Here is an 18098-nt window from a genome sequence, read left to right as displayed (position 1 = left end):
AGACCCACTTATTGGCACATTCGCCTTTAAGTGGGAGGTTGTTGGGGTACATGAGTCTGTGTCTTGCCCGACCTCCCAGGCTATGGGCACCCGCCTCACTGATACCTTATTCTTGTGTACATTTACAAATAATAAGGGGTAGCTCATACTAGAGTCTTGCTCCACCCACACACTGTGTACTCTCTCCTTCTCTCCTTGCCACATGCACACCGTACCACACACACACACGCATTCGTTCACACGCACTCTTCAATTCCAGAAAGCTCTGCCACATCATTAGCCTTTATGCAATTCTGTGTGTCGGTGAAACTTCTTCTACTGCTTTTGCTTCTTCTAGGGTTTTGGTCCCTCGGTTGGGATCTGGAAATCAGCTTCATTCTTAAGTGGCTTGTCATGTTAGCAATTTGTGACATCCCTCCTTCTTGAAAGAAAGTAATTATCTGTGATTATAGCCTACTTGCAGAACAACTCAAGTTAGCTCAAACATTTCCAAGGGTCATTCCGAGGGACAATTCGAGGGACAATCAATTTTCTCATTCCAAATCAGAGCTTTTGATTTCTTGGGTCGTTGGCTTCCCAGAAGAATCTCATCCAATAAAGAGTCTCATTCCAGATCGGAACTCTTTATATCCTAGGTCGTTGACTTCTCAAAACTATCTCATCCAAAAAGGAATATTCAATGGTTGGCACATCACAATGCAATACAAATGCTCACATATGCATGCTTCAAGACATAGAAACATAAAGCCACCAATGAACACTCTTCTTGAATAGCCTAACAAGGTTCGGGCCGAGATATATTAGAAAACTCCCTCACCACTCCTCCCGCATAAGCTAAAAAGGTCCAGGCTAGGAGATACACAGGCCTTGTACAACCAAACGCCCACCAGACTGCAACATGTGTCATTTGGAGGTACTGAGAGTAACCATTATTCAGCGTTCTTAATACTCCCCCATAAAACCATCTAGGTCTGGGCCATGAGGTTTCTTAAAAACAACACTTCTTAAACAACATCATTTCTCACTACTCCATCACCAATCATTGAAAGCAGTATTAAAACTAGAGTCAAACAATTCAAATTGGCACCAAGAAAGGTTTAAAATAGATACCATCCATTTTCAACAAATTCCAAACAGGATCACCAAACAAGTTCTCAAACAAAACTCAAACTTAAAAAAGCAATCTCAACATTAGTCAAGCTCAAAAAGACGACTAGATTTCCATCCTGAAAATTGCACCAAGATTAGGGTTAGATTTCTTCCAAAAGGTTTTAGCCAACTATAGCATGGTCTATAAGCTCTTTGATAGACAATGTTCTTGTAGCGGTGATGGTAGTCCCAAGACATAGCAATCACACTAGACCTCCAAGGTTATCAGCTTGATAAGGGATACCTACTGAGAGATGTCAAGAAATTTCATGTTATAATCTACTAGGGTTTCCATGGAAAGAATTTCAAGATACCCCACTCTAGTAGAAGTTGCACTGCAAAGGAAGATGTTAAAAACCATATAACTTTGGGCAAAAATTTTCTTGAAAGCTTGCCAAGTCCTTGGAGCATGCGGCTTGGTTGCTATAGACTTCCACCACTGCATGGCACTGCCTGTGAGAAAAACAGTAGCTTGAAAAGAATCCTTGATCCTTCTTTGCAAGTGATCTTTATGGCTTATGCCCTGTAAGACAGAGTGATGAAGACGGGAGCGCTCGATGTGCTCTGGGGTTGGGACATGAAGCTTCTTCTAATAAAATTCTAGTAGACTTTGGAAGTGCTGGTTTTCTTTGTTTGCTCTTTGGTGGGACCAATATGATTTCAGAAAAGCACAGGCTTGAAGCTTTAATACCACTTCCACAGGATGGGTACACGTGCCAACAAATAAGAACGGAATGAACACACTTTTAGCACTTAAAATAACAACTGTGTGGAAAGAGTTAGATGACATGGGGAGTGGCAAATCCACCCTAGAGAGTATCGGCCTCAAACCTTGGCGCCCCTTTTGGTATTTCTTTATATTACTTGAACTGAGTACAATGCCGGTACTCCATCCTCTGCACCTTTGTACTGAAGCATACTAGAAAATGAGCCCTTAGCTCATATTTAAAGGCCCTTGGCCATTAAAGCCAGTTACATGAAAATCTTTCAAACTCAAAAGCAAATGGTCCAAAAGGCATCGTCCACCAAAAGTTGCCTTGTGTAAACACAAAATGAAAAAAGCCGGACACTACCATGTCAGCACCTGTCAGTGCAAAATTCGAGTGTCCGTACAATTGCCACATCATCATGTCAGCATAAAATGGGAATTTTGTACAGCTCTACCATGTCGTCAGCCTTTACACAATTCTGTGTGTTGGTGAAACTTCTTCTGATGCTTCTACTTCTTCTAGGGTTCAGGCCCCTTGATTGGGATCTGCAAGTCGGCACCGTTCTTCAGTGGCTTGAGGCATTAGCAATCTGTAACACCTTGGATCAATGATATACTAGACAAAATTTAGGATTCTACTTATGTCATCAGAATTGACTTGAAGAGTGGTTATCATTATATCCAAATTGCTCTTGGGGATCTCTATAAGACGACATTCAAGACATCTTTTTGATTGTACGAGTATTTGATGATGCCTTTTGGTCTCATGAATGCTCCTACAACATTCAATAGGATAATGGACATGATTTTTTGAGAGTATAGGTCATTTGTGGCACCTTTTTGATGATATCATTGTATTCTCCAAGAATGAGGCCACTGACACCACCTGTTCAGGTTTTCCAGGCACCAAGACAACATTGGTTGGTGGTGAATGGGAAGAAGAGGGAGTTTCTCTTATTTGAGATCCACTTTTTGGGACATATCATCCTCCCTTGCTCTAGCGCTCCCCTTCCCCTTCATATTGACAATCTACTTATAGGTTTGATCTTGCAGATTGCTACCGGTGCAATTGGTGGTCAGTATGTGATAGGAGGTTGCTTTCGAGGAGATCTATGCAATAGATATGAGATCCATTGGCTGCCCGGTCCCAAGAGGAGGTTTACTCGCTATTGCAAAGGAGATCATCACCCGATTCACCCTTTTTTGTTGCACCTTTGACATGGTGATGATGTTGATTTTAGTGAATCAATGGAGACATCTATGTAGTGGTCAATGCGGCCCTGGATGTGATGATAGTCGGTATTGGTAGGCATAAGAGAGGGGGATTACTCTTTTTATAAAATTGGGGGGGGGGGGGGGGGGGGGGGGCGGAGGGGGTGTATATGATTGCTTCTATGGAAAAGATGCACCGAATGGATAGACTGTAGTAGAGGTGAAACCACAGAGCAAGAGGATGCTTATGTGAGTCCTCAATTGCATCGCATATTCTAACAAAAAATGCGTTGCTGTTCGTACGATTTGTTGATGTGGCTATAAAAAAAAGGTAGAGGCCAGTTTTTAATAGCATATTTACGTAGATTTTGGCCCTTTTGCCTATGAAATGAAGACATGGGGCCCAATTGTACTCAAATATTTGTGAGTGAGCTCTTAGAACTATTGTAACGACTATTGTTCACCTATATAAAAAGAAATACTGCAAGGGGTGCCCATCGACCAATATCTATGGGAGGAAATTCCAGCAGTTTGTGCGTCTTGACCAAGTGTTATCTCTGGTCGATAATTTAGTCTGCCATCTTCAATTCAATTGTGGTTTTGTTCTAGTGATTTATCACCATGTTAGGTGAGCAACAATTGAGCCTCTTTTGGGGAGGGTTAACTATGTGGTAGGAAACTCAAGCAATGTTCCTTATCGATTGGTGTTGCAAACTATTGACGTGTCAAGCCAGCTTGCAGATATTGACCGAGGGGCCTAAACCCTAGAGGCAACAAAAGCATCAAAAGAAGAAGCAACAACAGAAGCAGTTGAAGAAGCAGAAGCAACAGAAGAAGTTTTATCAAGCTGCAAAGTCTTTGCCGAGTGGCCTATTCTTAAAGAGGATTTTCCACCAACTTACACGACCCTGTCCGATGGGGGACCAAGTGACCTTAAGAGACTAAATAAAGCAAGACCAACACACATACACACAACAAAACTCTTGGGTGGAGAATTTATGACATGGAAATAATTGTACACACCCACAATTTGCATTGACATGCTGACATGGTAGGTGTACGAAATTTTGCGCGTCACACTGGTGGATGATTGATGTGGCAGGCTATACGAAAATCATTGAAATTATGTTGGCTGCTTTTGGGAGGCAAGATGCTTGTAGAACATCAAGCGTTTCATTGTACTTGCTTTTAGAGGGCAAGGGCCTTTAAATATGAGCCAAGGGCTCATTCTTTGGCATGCTCTCACGTGGAGATGCAGAGGATGGAGTACCGACGTCCAAAAATTGCACTGACATCCTGCTGACATGGCAATACAGACCCCCATAAAACGCGCTGATGATGTGGCAAAACAATATGAAAATCCACAAAAAGCGTTGATGCTTTTGAGCCAATTTTTGGAGATTATTGCTTTTGGAACCCTTTGCTTTTGAGTTTACTGCTTTTGGGGCTCTGCTTTTGGCATCCCTTGTAAGAATAAAGATCCCTAAGGGCCTCACTCTTCTAAGCATTTGGACGAAGAGTTTAAGAGCTGAGGATCCCCGACAGTTGTAACTTTGATCAAGCATGTTAGTGGGTCGCCGCAACGGACGTCTACAGGATAGCTTTCTGGCACTAACATAATGTCAATATTCAGGAGAAGTGACACAAATGGGGCACAGAGACTCTATGATATCATCAATATCATGAAGTAAACCTTAACAAGCAAACACACTAGCTCAACAAGCAAACCAACACTCAATGATCAGGGAAATTTGCTTATGTCCTTTCTAACAACTCTAGGCCATCACGCCATTTCGGCACTTGAACGAACTCGAAATGCAATGAAACTTTAGGAGGAGGTGTATGACACCTAGGGGCACTATCCTAGCAAGTCTGGTTGCAATCCGACAAGGTATCAAAATCACAATCCATCATGAAAAAGGTCCTAAAAACTGCAACAGATCAGTCCAGAAAGGTCGTCCTATGGTCTAAGAACACTCTCCTATGGTCAAAACGACTATAAATAATGATTTAAGAACACAAATCTGCAATTAAGGCTCACCAACACGTAGTTGCGAACAACAACAAAATTGACAATGCTTACACTAGAATGAAAGAGCAAAGAAAGAGGAACACAATGCAAGTTTTGGAATTGAAAACTGATTACCCAATCGTTAGAAAAGCTGATTACAAGTTGGAGCAGCTCGTAGCTTGAGCGTACGTTTTCAGAGCTCCCTTCTTCTTCTAAAGATAAGACACCTTTCACATTAAGGTTATTGACCTTTATACCTAGGGATTTCTAAATGGCCAGTGGTCGGCTCACATGGACCTTTACAAATATCATGACAGAATTACAACTTAGGTAATCGATTGCTACTCTGAAATTAGGATTTACATAGAGTATCACTACACTAGCTCAGATAATTAATAGAGTACAAATGTGGTGTCCGGCCAGGTGGATTCCCGTTTGATATTTCCTCAAACATTTCCCCCTTCTCAATTCGTGTCTTCCCTTGACACGACCTTGTGCAGTCTTGTCATAGGGTTGTCTTTAGCTTTGTCCTTGGAAAGTGCTTTGTCATTGATGACGCTCCCCCCTTCCTAGAGTGATTCATAGTTGTCGTGTTGTTGATACGTAATTTGAACTTGATTGTTCATGCAACTTTTCTTCTTGTTGTGCATTCTCCTCTTTGTTGCCAGTCCTTGCCGCCGTGAAGAGGGATTTTCATGTTTTTGAGTTTGTAGAACTGATCCTCTTTGTGGCGTTGACTTTATGTTGGGTTTGCCTTTAAGTTCCACTAGAATTTGAGTTTTCCACAATAGGTAGCCAATGTTGAAGCACTATTTGAGCTACGTATGGTTGTTGTGGATAGCTCGCTTGCTGAATTTGTCATTGCTTGTCATTGTAGGCCATTCTTTGACTTTCCATTGTTTGATGGAGAATTGCTACTGACCTTGGAGGAGATAAAAGATTCTCTTGATAAGCATATGGAGACTTGCAATTTTTGCTCCAAGTCATTGTCGATTGATTTGGGTAGACATTTCCTTATTGTTGATGTAGAAGAAATATGTATAAGAAGTCGATGATGAGGGTTTCTAGATTAGGGTCTTAAAACTTGGATGACCAAAGGAAAAAAACCCAGTGGGAAAAAATGCCTTTGGTATACGCTCTTATTGGAGTTGAGCATTTGGACTTGAAGTACGTGTCATGCAAGATGAGTGCTTGGGAGAAACAAAGTAAGAGTGCCTAATGCAAGTACGTGTCATGCAAGATGAGTGCTTGGGAGAAACAAAGGAAGAGTGCCTAATGCAAGTGCCAATTATGGGACACTCTATATGCACATGAGAGATTTGTCGAACAAAAGCATATAGTGTAAGAGATGGAGTTGATGGGTGCTTCAAGGAATAAATGTAGCACATTTGGACTTGAAGTACATGTCATGCAAGATGAGTGCTTGGGAGAAACAAAGGAAGAGTGCCTAATGCAAGTGCCAATTATGGGACACTCTATATGCATATGAGAGATTTGTCGAACAAAAGCATGTAGTGTAAGAGATGGAGTTGATGGGTGCTTCAAGGAATAAATGTAGCACATGTGACATCAAAGGACGTCTCAATAGGTTCCATGTTTCCAAGAAGGGTTTTCGATGTAAAAGCTTCTCCACTCATTCCTCACTGTCTTGAGTGCGTGAGTGTCTTTTGGACTTCCTCCTTTTACTTACCACTATACTACAATGACTCTGACTCTTATGCTCACCTATACCAGCATGAGCGACACAATGTAATTATGCTCAACTCTTCCAGCTTGAGTAGTACCTAGAATAACTTAAGATGCTTAGACCACAGACAATAGTACATGAATTTTTGGGACTAACACCTCGCTCATTTAGTGGCTTAGCTGCCCGACTCTGAATTTTATGCCATGTATTTTTAATGGCAACTTGGACGTACCTATTCAAGGCCAGAAACCCAGTTCCATAAGTTTTGGAAATTTAGGCCTTTTCCATTGTGTTGATCTTTGGATGCCACCATTTTTGTCGAGTAGGTTGGCATACTTTGGCTCCTCTTGACTTGCTTGTCGTATGTTGACACTACTTTGTGAAACAAGTCCTTCAACTCTTGTAGGGACTAATGTAGTTTTTGCTCTGTCTCCCATGAGAAGCAATTGTTGATGTGTGTAGGTTCTTTGTGATTGAGTTTCCATGAGCGATTTTGGAACCCACCTTGTTGGTCCTTGTGTGACTGTCTTTGGCATTTTAACTTCTTCTATAATTTGATGGACACTACACTTTGGTATCCAGACCTGATGATTTCCATTGTAGAAGCCTTGCTTTTGTAATTGATGACAAGGTATCCATCTAGAGATCACAACAACCTTGGTTGCAATTGGCTTCTGTTGGCTGCTGGTTATCTTTGGTTGCCTTTGGATAGAAGCTTGTGCTGCATGATTTCTCTTGGTTGTTCTAGATTGAGCTACACTTTTTGGTAACCATATTTGAGTGTTACTTTCATAAAATCCTTGTGCTTTGAGTAGATTCACAAAAATCATCCACAACGTCACTTGTTTGTGTTGGATAGCTTCGTCGAGGTCTGACATTGGTACCCATAGTTGTCATTTTGCCCGCTTGGAAGGTATTTCTTCTGTCTTTTGTTGTTGTTATTTCGCTTGCATGAGTTGTTTGTATTCTGTTGATAGCTTGGCTCGCTCCTTGTAGAACTTCTTTCTTGAGGTGAGTACATCCAAGTTGTTACTTTAGGCTTTTTGGCCCAAACATAGAGTTTCCTTGGAAGTAGCCTTGAGCAGTGATGATTCATTCGATGCTACCCACCCTGTCACTTTTTGTTGTTGTGGTTGAACTTGTGCTTCATGTATCCAAACTAGGTCTTTGACTTTGATGTGCTTTTTTGATACCAACACTTGGTTGACATTCTTTGGCTTCTTCTGGATGTTTTTTGGTGATGGAAACTTTGGTTGATAGACTTTTTGCTTTGGTCTCCATTGCATTGTTGATGGTTTGGCTCTTGATGTAGAAGCTTCATGGGAAGTTTGAGGTATGCTTGTTGAAGGTAAAGTCGTCTTGTGAGGTTGATTTACTTCAAATTTTACCTTAGCTTTACCTTTTTTTGCTATGCTTGGCAATGTATTTCCGCATGGATTTGAGATTCTTTTGGGGCTTCTGATGGTGATGTTGTTGAATCTTTTCCTTGTGGCTGAAAGAAGATGTTCCTCCACCTTTCCGTCATGATCAGACTTTCCTTGATGTGATGGGAGTCAATTATCTAGAAAGTATCCTTATACTCCCCAGTACTCAACTTGAGTACAGCTTCTGCCACTCCGAAGCTAGGAATTGGCATTTTAGAACTTGTGTTCACCATGTCCTTTAACTCAGTGATTGGTGGCTTTCCCATCATGATCCACGTTCCATAAGTCATTAGATTCTTTGTCGCTTTTGGATCTATCACAACTGAACATGTGATGTTGAGTCCTGTTTCTTCGCATATGCTAAATTTGATCGTCGTAGGAGACAATTGATCTTCTTCTTTGTCCCTATTCTTCTTTTGATCTTGCATTTTTTGAACATTTGACGTTGAACTTGGAAACTTTTTATCTTTATCTGTTTTCATTTGCACTTTTTCTAGACTAGACTTCTTTGAAATAGCTTTTGTCGATTCTTCAGGTATGCCAATGATGACATATTCTTGTGGTTACTTTGCTTCCTTCGTTTTCAGTTTTGCCTCATGCTCCAAGTTGTGGCCATTTGTCTCACCATTTTTGCTTTCACACTCACAAACTTCGTTAGCTTCCTTCAACACCTTTATTGTAAATAAGGGAGTTGTATCATACCCATCCATTGCAAAATTTAGTCAAGGTCACCTCCTTCACACACACATCAAGAGTGGCCAGTTTTTGATCCCATCCAAAGGGTTCAAATAACTCCTCTGAAAATTGTTCTGGAATATAGTGTGTGTCCTCCACAGGTCAATCAAGAATACAATCCTCCTTCCTCAGAACCTACACTCTCAGGAGCTCCGTACATCCAAATATGCACTTTGCTTTCCAAATCAATTGTGGAGCTTAATTCTTCCCCCGGGGTTCGTTCTAAATCTCTATAACTATGATTTTTGACACTGATTTTTGTATTTATTTCCTTGTGTCTTAAGTAGATATAGTCATAGCCCCAGTCTTGTACCATTTTGAGCTGACGCATGAATGTTTTGCCCAATATGATATCCAAGTTTCTGCTCTTATCAAAATTCATTATGGCAAAGGTGTGTTCATACTCTATGCCACACGAGGATACAATGATTTGTTCTAATATTCCAATTGGTTTCTCCATGTATCCATCCGCTAATTGCAGTTTCATTCGAGTTTTTGTAAGAGCAGGCTTTCCCCATTTTTTCCATAACTTTTTGGTTGCAATGGCAATTCCTGCCCCACTATCTAATATAGCAACCGTATTTACTCCTTTGTACTCAAGTGGTAAGGTGGTGTTTCCTTCTTCTCCTTCACAGTAGTCACCCACCTTATTTAATGGTAATGGCTTTGTCTGTTTCTTCTTAGGCAAGGTCTCATCCATGTTTTTGTCCGCAAGTTGGTCATGTGAAGGGATTTTCAACCCCATCTTTTCCAGGATTTTGCCCATTTGGCCCCATAGATGCGGTCTAATGTTTAGTAGCTTTGAGAGATAAAGTGTGCATTGTATAGGAGAAGACATCAAGTCATGCAAGCTCTTGGTATCCATATTTTTGGTGTGGCTTTCCACTAAGAAGGTACCATTTTAACCTCCGATTTTGTTTCAAGTTCTCCTATAAAAGATGGAAAAGTCTTTAGAGAGTGTGGTTTACTCTCTTCAGATGCTATATACCCGACATCCCCATATAAAGACCTTATATCTCCTTGAAAAAATTCGTGATCCATGTTTATCTCAGGGATAGGTGCTGACTGTAAAGTAGCACTACCATCTTTTTGGTTTCTAATTGATTCCCACAAGGATTGTGGCCACGGTTCTTCTACCTCCGGAATAGGCATTACCACTTGTGAGCCCACCCCATCTGTGGTATTGGCTACTTCCCTTGTATCTAAAGGTGCCTCAACTCCTGGCTCTTCCTAGTCTTTGTTTACAATACCACGACTTTCCAATTCTTGGATTTTTTTTGTGGACTAGAACCTCCGTTTTTGGAGCATATGGAACTGGTTCCATAAGAGCTTGGGCCTTTAGGATGAGCTCCTTGCACATTTGCAACCTCTCTTTTTCATACCCTGGATGAGGATACGTCAGCCATCTATCCTCTTGGCTTTGGTTGGTCTTTAACCTCTTTAACCTAGCATCATAAGCTTTCAAAATTGCATCCAAGGGTTCAAAGACTTTGTCAACCAAGACTGAACATCCCGAGTTAGTCTTTGACTCTTTAGGTCCCTTTGCGTTTTTGTTCCTTTCTTGCTCTTGTCTAATCTGCTCTCTTGTTTGCTTCAATTTAGTTTCCAAAGCAGCTTTCTCCTGCAGCCTCTTTGCTTTCATTTTATCCCGTTTGGCTTTCCATGATTCTCTTCCTGTTCTCATTGATAAGTTTTCAATTTTTGTTTGAACACGCAATGTGGGTTACTCCTCAACGATTGCGTTTTTAGCAGCTTCTTGAGCTTGAGCTCAAGTCATCACGTTTAAAGGAATGGTGGGTTCTACCTCGGATCCACTTGAAGAAGGCATCATGCCTACAACATTCATTGTTGCTTTTCCTTTGTAGTCTAGATTTTTAGCATAGTGTTGGTGTAGGTGGTCTCTCCCACAACGTTCACAAAATAAAAATATTTCTATTTGTGGACCCTTGTTTGGACAACTTCGTGCCCAATGATCACCTCCACACTCATAGCATGGACCTTTTTGTTTCATACTTGGTGATCTAGTTGATGATTGTTCTTGCCTTGTGAGGATGTTCTTTGAGCCTTACTCCTCATGATTGGCTATGGACATGAGCATATTTGCATCCAAGGAGTATTGATTTCTTGCAGGTTGTGGCACATGTGTCGGCTAAGTGTAGTTGACCATCACTCTACCATTATTCAAAAGAGATGGTTGTTGCCCTAGCACTTGTTGCGGTTTTGGTTGAGTGCTACACCATGGAGTGGGATGATCCCCTCCACAAGTATTACATGTCCTCAATTGAGGCTGTCGTACAATCGGGTTTTGTATGTAGCCTTGGTTTATTCTTCTAATCACTCCTTCGACCACTTGATCAATGATCGGTTCCCAAGGAGTTTGAATATCTTTCTTTGATGTTGATTCGCTCTTCGGAGATGAGACGCTATTGTCGCATGGTCTGTATCTTCAATCACCTCTTCGTAGGCCTTACAATTGTCAACTAGATAAAGAGCTTCTCTAGTGACTTGCTCAAACGTCATGCATCCTTTGAAATGTAGGTCGTTTTTGAAAGTTTCATTCCTCAAGCCCTCTATGAAGAGAACTGATAATCTCTCATTTTGCAGTAGCTCTCATGTAGGACATATCTCTATGTATTGTTTGAAGCGAAGCAAAGCTTCCTTCACTCTCTCGTTTGCTTTTTGCTTGAAAGCGTAGATGTGTGACACCGTATTATGTTTGATTCCCCTTTTCAAGAATTTCTCTGCAAAATCTTCTAAGAGTTGTGCTATGTTTGGAAAATCATCTCTGTTTAGTGGTTGGAACCAACTCAAGGCTGTTCCTTTCAATGTCAATCCAAATCCCTCATACTGAGTATGGAAATTTGTAATTTGTAAGCTCTCAAAACTTGTTTGAAGAGAGAGACATGAGCATATGGATCTCCTGACCCACTATACTTTCTCTTGACACACTGAGCCACTTGATATGGTCTTAATTGTTGTGGTTTAGTCACTAATCTAACCGACTTGTGGTCTCTTGGAAAGATGTCTCTCGCTCTCTCCTCTCATCTTGGAGAAAATCCCGGTGTAATCCTCTCTGATATGTGCTCTGGCATTGTTATTGGTTGAAAGTAAGTAGAGATCGGAGTACCCTTGTATGTATATCTGTCAAGGTCAATGGGATCAACAAGTTGGTACTCTCTTCCATACTTATCTACCATCAAAACTTGCACTTTGTTGGCATTTGTATACGTGAATGTATAGAGAATTTTATGTGTGGTCAACTCTCTAGCATTGGGCTCTACACACCTGTAGAAGATGTATGGATCTCCATTTTTGGATCCATATAAGCCCTCATGAGCATAATCTCTAAGCACTCTCATGGATTCATTGGCTTTGATGAATCTCACATTCGGTTTGTTGATTAGAGGATGCCTCTATGTATTCTCTAAATCCCCTTTTTGTTGGAATTGCAGTGTTTTTCATGTCTCTAAGTGAAGTAGAAAACCCTGGTGGTGGATGATTTGTCATGGTCAAGACTCACTCAAAACTCTCAAGGTAGTCTCTTACAAGGCCACCTTGGCTTGGTGCAACTTATCCCTTTTTGCCCCTGATAAGGTCTCTCAAAAGTCAAGAATTTGTGACTTTTTGGTCTTTGGAAACTAGTCTTGGGATACCCTAAAAGTTGGGATTTAGGAAACCCAAAAAAAATCAGCTCTAAAACCAAAACCTAGGTGTGTGCTATTGCCCGCAAGCTTTCTTCCTAGCTATACCTAACTCAATTTGGAGTTGTCTATCAAAAGTTAGAGCACTTTTAGTGAACTGCACTTGAAACAACACTCAAAACAGTTCTAGGACAAGAACATAGGAACTCTGGCTTGTAACTTGGTCTCCAGAAGGTATTTTTTAGCTCAAACTTGATATTTGGGATATCCTCAAGTATGTCTGCAAGATCACCAAGTCAGATACCCCGACTATGTTGAGGTACATGGATCGCGATCCATGTTTCTCTGTCAATTTTTTTCTCTCCAAATTTTTCCAAAATTTGACAGTGTGTAGACAAGGTCATATGCAGGCTATATACCAATTTTCATCAAATTCTGAGGTTGAGGTCCATGGATCGAGATCCAGGTTCAACCACATCTGGACTTGATCTCTTGGCAGCTTGTTCTTGACTATGTCCACAAACTAAATCTCAAATCTTTTTGGATATGGACTTGTTTTGACAGGTCAAATGCCCAGTACAAGGTCTGCACATTGGTTTTCTGTCTATCACCTGTTTTGCTCCTATTTGACCCAAATTTGCTCATTTTTTTCCAAAATTGGACCTAGGCATATTTTCCCTTTTGTGTGCATAAAAGTTTCAACTCAAGCTGTCACTATGGGAACATGGATCGCGATCCATGTTTGGAGCCCAAATTGACTTCTCTTGGTACCATCAGATTCAACATGATTAGTAGGTCCTGTGGTATCAAAACTTTTGAAAATGGACCTCTCGATTGAAAGTTAGGTCAATTATGTCACTTTGTCAGAGTACTTGGCACTTTTGGGGTTTTGGTTTGGTTTTTGGTATCCAAATTCAGTTTTGAAAAGACCACTAGACTCACTATGATGTGTTCTAGCTATGGTGCAAGTTTGGTATCAGTCTGTGACAAAGGAGCATGGATCGCGATCCATGTACCTATATGTTAGATTGCACTGAAACTTGGCACACAGCTTTCCTTGGTCTCCTGATCCTTGCTATAAGGTTTTTATGTGATTTGGATCACTTTAGGTCAAGCAAAAGTCAATTCACAGGTCTGTTTTAGGGTTTTCACCTTGAACTGTTTTTGGCTCTTTTTTGGACTTTTTTGACAAAATTTATTTGGGGACTTTTGTTCACAATGGTCTCTGCTACAAGTTGAAAAAGTTTCTGTCCAAAAATTTCTCAGGGGTACATGGGTCGCGATCCATGTTCCACTACTTTTGGATCTGAATTTTTGGTATGCTTTATGATGTTTGTAGCTTGCTCCACAATTCTTTTTGAATTTGAATCAGTTTTGCCCAACCAAAACTGACTTCTATAGTCTGTTGTGGCAGTTTTGACAATGTTCTGTTTTTGGCTCTTTTGACCACTTTTTACAACTTTTTTTGCGTATGGTTCTTTTGGGAAAAGTGTTTGTCTATGTCTCAGCTACCTACTGCCCAAATCTCAGCCAAAAAATTTTCAAAAAAAATTCATGAGGTACATGGATCGCGATCCATGTTTGACCTCATTTTGACATGAAACTTGGTCAACTTGTAGTCCATGCTATGGTGACACTATTCCCCAAATCTTTTTTAATTTGGCCAACTTTTTCCTAGTCAAAAGTGAGTTTTTCTGTCTGCCCTGCGGTTTTTTACTAATTTTTGTATTTGGCTATTTTGACCAACTTTTTCCAAATTTTTGACATGCTCCCTTTTGGCAAAGTTGTTCCACTAGTTATAAAGAATGTACTTGTCAAATATTAGCCCCAAATGTCAAAAGGTACATGGATCGCGATCCATGTTTGACAACATTTTTTCATGAATTTTGTTCTGGTGGTTCTCTATCCCCTATAGAAGCCAAATCTCACCCCGTTTTGAGTTTGGATCCCAAAACCTCAAGATTTGCCCAGTTTTGTGTCTGAATCTCTGTTTTTGCAGTTTTTTCCCTAACAATCAATTCTGATGTGATTTTTGAGTTTTTCTTTCAAGAAAACTTGGTCAGAGCAATATCCCACTAATGCTCACTGTCACTAATCATTTTTCACCAAAAATGGTCTCTAGGGTACATGGATCGCGATCCATGTTCCTCCACAGAATTTGGCCAAACTTTCCAGATTGCTTCTAGAGAGTCGATTGATGCCTTTGATCCACAAATTTTTGAATTTGGATCACTTTTGAGGTCTCTACCATTAAAATTTAAGAATTTTAGAGTTATGGTCATTTCGGCCAAAATATGATTTTCACCTTTTTTCCCTCAATCTTTTAGCCCAAATTTGATGGTCGTAGTTTCTACTTATCCTACTCCTAAGTACTAAAATGAAACATGAAATAAAAACAAAGAGAACGGTACAAAATAAAGCTGAAACGAAAAACGGTACAGCACTCTGAAAGCATAAAGAAAATCAAAGAATGAAATGCTTTTGGCTATCTCACTCACAACCTCTTTATCTCAAGAATAGATCTAGCAAGTCCTTGACTTCTAGACTCTATCAAGCACTAAACCCCGTTTCTAACTGCTTCATTGTTAAGGTGTAAATGGAATGGAGAGACAAATCTTTAGAAAAGAACGCTCTAATTACACACTAGGTCACTGACCATCTAAGGATCATATCCCGGCAACGGCGCCAATGTTAGCAGGTCGCTGCGACGGACGTTTGCAGGATAGCTTTCTGGCACTAACATAATGTCAATACTCAGGGAAAATGACTCGAATGGGGCATGGAGACTCTATGAGATCGTCAATATCACGAAGCGAACCTTAACAAGCAAACACACTAGCTCAACAAGCAAACCAACACTCAATTATCAGGGAAATTTGCCTATGTCCTTTCTCACAACTCTAGGTCATCAGCCATTTCGGCACTCGAACGGACTTGAAATGCAACAAAATTTTAGGAGGAGGTCTAGGACACCTAGGGGCACTATCCTAGCAAGTCTGGTTGCAATCCTGGTTGCAATCCGACAAGGTACCAAAATCACAATCCATCATGAAAAAGGTCCTGAAAACTGCAATTGATCAGTCCAGAAAGGTCGTCCTATGGTCTAAGAACACTCTCCTATGGTCAAACCGACTATAAACAATGATTCAAGAACTCAATCTGCAATTAAGGCTCACTAACACGTAGTTGTGAACCACAACAAAACTGACAATGCTTACACTAGAATGGAAGAGCAAAGAAAGAGGAACACAATGCAAGTTTTGGAATTGAAAACTGATTACCCAATCGTTAGAAAAATTGATTACAAGTTGGAGCAGCTCTTAGCTTGAGCATACGTTTTCAGAGTTCCCTTCTTCTCCTAAAGATAAGTCTCCTTTCACATTAAGGTTATTGACCTTTATACCTAGGGATTTCTAAATGGCCAGTGGCCAGCTCACACGGACCTTTACAAATATCATGACAAAATTACAACTCAAGGAATTGACTGCTACTTTGAAATTAGGATTTACATAGAGTATCAATACACTGGCTCAGACAATTAATAGAGTGCAAATGTGGTGTTCGGATACGTGTTCGGCCAAGTGGGTGCCCGTTTGATCTGTCCTCAAACAAAGCACTAATATAAAAATAAATACCAAAAGGGGCGCCAGTCTTTGGGGCCAATACCTTTGGGCACAGAACTATGTCGGGCCGTGTTGAGTTAAATTGTGAAACTGTGATAAAGTTTTGAAGTATTTTTTTAGTGATTTTCTCATGTGTCGTGTCAGATTCCCTACTTGGGGTGCCCAAGCTCGTGACAGTGGTATGAGAGCATCATGCATATGCTTTTCTCATAGCATACCAGTCCTATCAAAGAGCATACATCAATTTTGAGAATTGATGAAGAATCTTTGTGCCCTGAGCCCAGACTTACTAGCCACTCCCATCCTTTATACATCACACATCGGGCGCGCTCCCGTCTTCATCACTCTATCTTACAAGGCCTAAATCCATAAAGAATCCCAGATTACACATGGGCTCTTGTGGAGAATCTAACAGAAAATAACACCTCCTAGTCAAAATGAAGCGTGGGAAAAGAATGAAGATATGGGCAAAATTTTTTACGAAGAAGTTTGCTAGAGTGAAGTACAAGCGTCAACTGCAGATTGACACGTGTGTGAAAAGATTGATCCCGAGATTTGCAAAACACCTGGAGGATTTCCCGATTGATGAAATTCACTAAAGATGGCATGAGGCCATTGATTGTTCTCTAAGGATGGAAGGAAAGTTGAAAGGATAGACTAGTGCATAGAAGTAAAACCATTATTCGCAAAAAGAGTTGGATAGAACTGTTGACAAGAAGATGAACCAGATACTGGAAAGGATACTTATTGTGAAAGATTAAGGGATACTTTTTCGAGCTCTTCTTTCAAGAAGATCAATTTTAAGGAGCAGATTGAGAGGTTTTGTTGTGGACTTCCCACAGAAATTTGAGACTACTGTCTTGAGAACAAGTCAGAGTCCATTCAACAACTGATGGGACATGCTAAGTGGGGATTCTCTATGTATTCAAGTAACTTGACTTACCCACCAGATGAACCTTCGACAAGTTAGAATAGAAATAGACGACATACATGAACTTGACTTATACAAGAACATAAAGATAGACAATCTTGACTAACAAAAGACCAGAGAGATGAATATTTCAAAGCAGGAAAGTGTTTTGAATGTGGAGAACAAGGAAATATCACTGTACGATGCCTCAAAAAGGCACAAGAATAAGGATGAATGATAGATTGAAAGTATAGCGAGAGACACTCATTCCAAAACATATTGAACATTATGGATTAAGAATGAGATGATGATGACTTTGGAGCAGTGACAACTCTTGAATGAACCCGAACTGAAAGAGAACGAGGAGATTCTTTGGTGGATACAAGCATATGCACACTAAACCCTGTAAACACTCACTCGATTTTTTGAAGAAAGCCGTGTAATTCAGCCTATGATGATTTGTAATTGTGATGTAATTTGACAATACCCTCTCAACCTCTTTGAGCCTACACCCTTGTAAGTGGCCGGATGGCTGTGGGAAATCTCCCTTAACCTTTAAGTCAAAACCCTTAGTTTGGACTAAAGAGATATCATTAGCTTGGAAGATTTGAAAACGTTCACTGTGAGAGCTTCTTGATGCTACAAATTGTAATCCTCTTTTCTTATGGATTGGTAATCAGAATTCATTTCGAATAGCACATTGCATTCCTTGTCTCTTGCTCTACAATCTAAGTGTAATCCTTTTTAATTATGATGTGGTTCGTAACACTTTTCTTGCGAGCTAAATGCATTGATGTAGAGGTTAAAATGGTTGTTTTTTTATGTTTTGACCATGGATAAATGTTTCTACGCTTAAGGGGGACCCTTCCGAGTAGTTCTGTTTTAGTTTTTTGTGATGGATCGTGATTTATGTATTTTCCTAGATGGTGATAAAACTTGGTAGGATTGTGCCCTTAGGTGTTGTGATACCTCTCCTTAAGTTTCATTATATTCCAAA

This window comes from Adiantum capillus-veneris, chromosome 3, assembly GCF_014529385.1.
Source record: "Adiantum capillus-veneris isolate H3 chromosome 3, ASM1452938v2, whole genome shotgun sequence".
Taxonomy (NCBI): Eukaryota; Viridiplantae; Streptophyta; class Polypodiopsida; order Polypodiales; family Pteridaceae; genus Adiantum; species Adiantum capillus-veneris.
Note: the sequence above shows the minus strand (reverse complement) of the source record.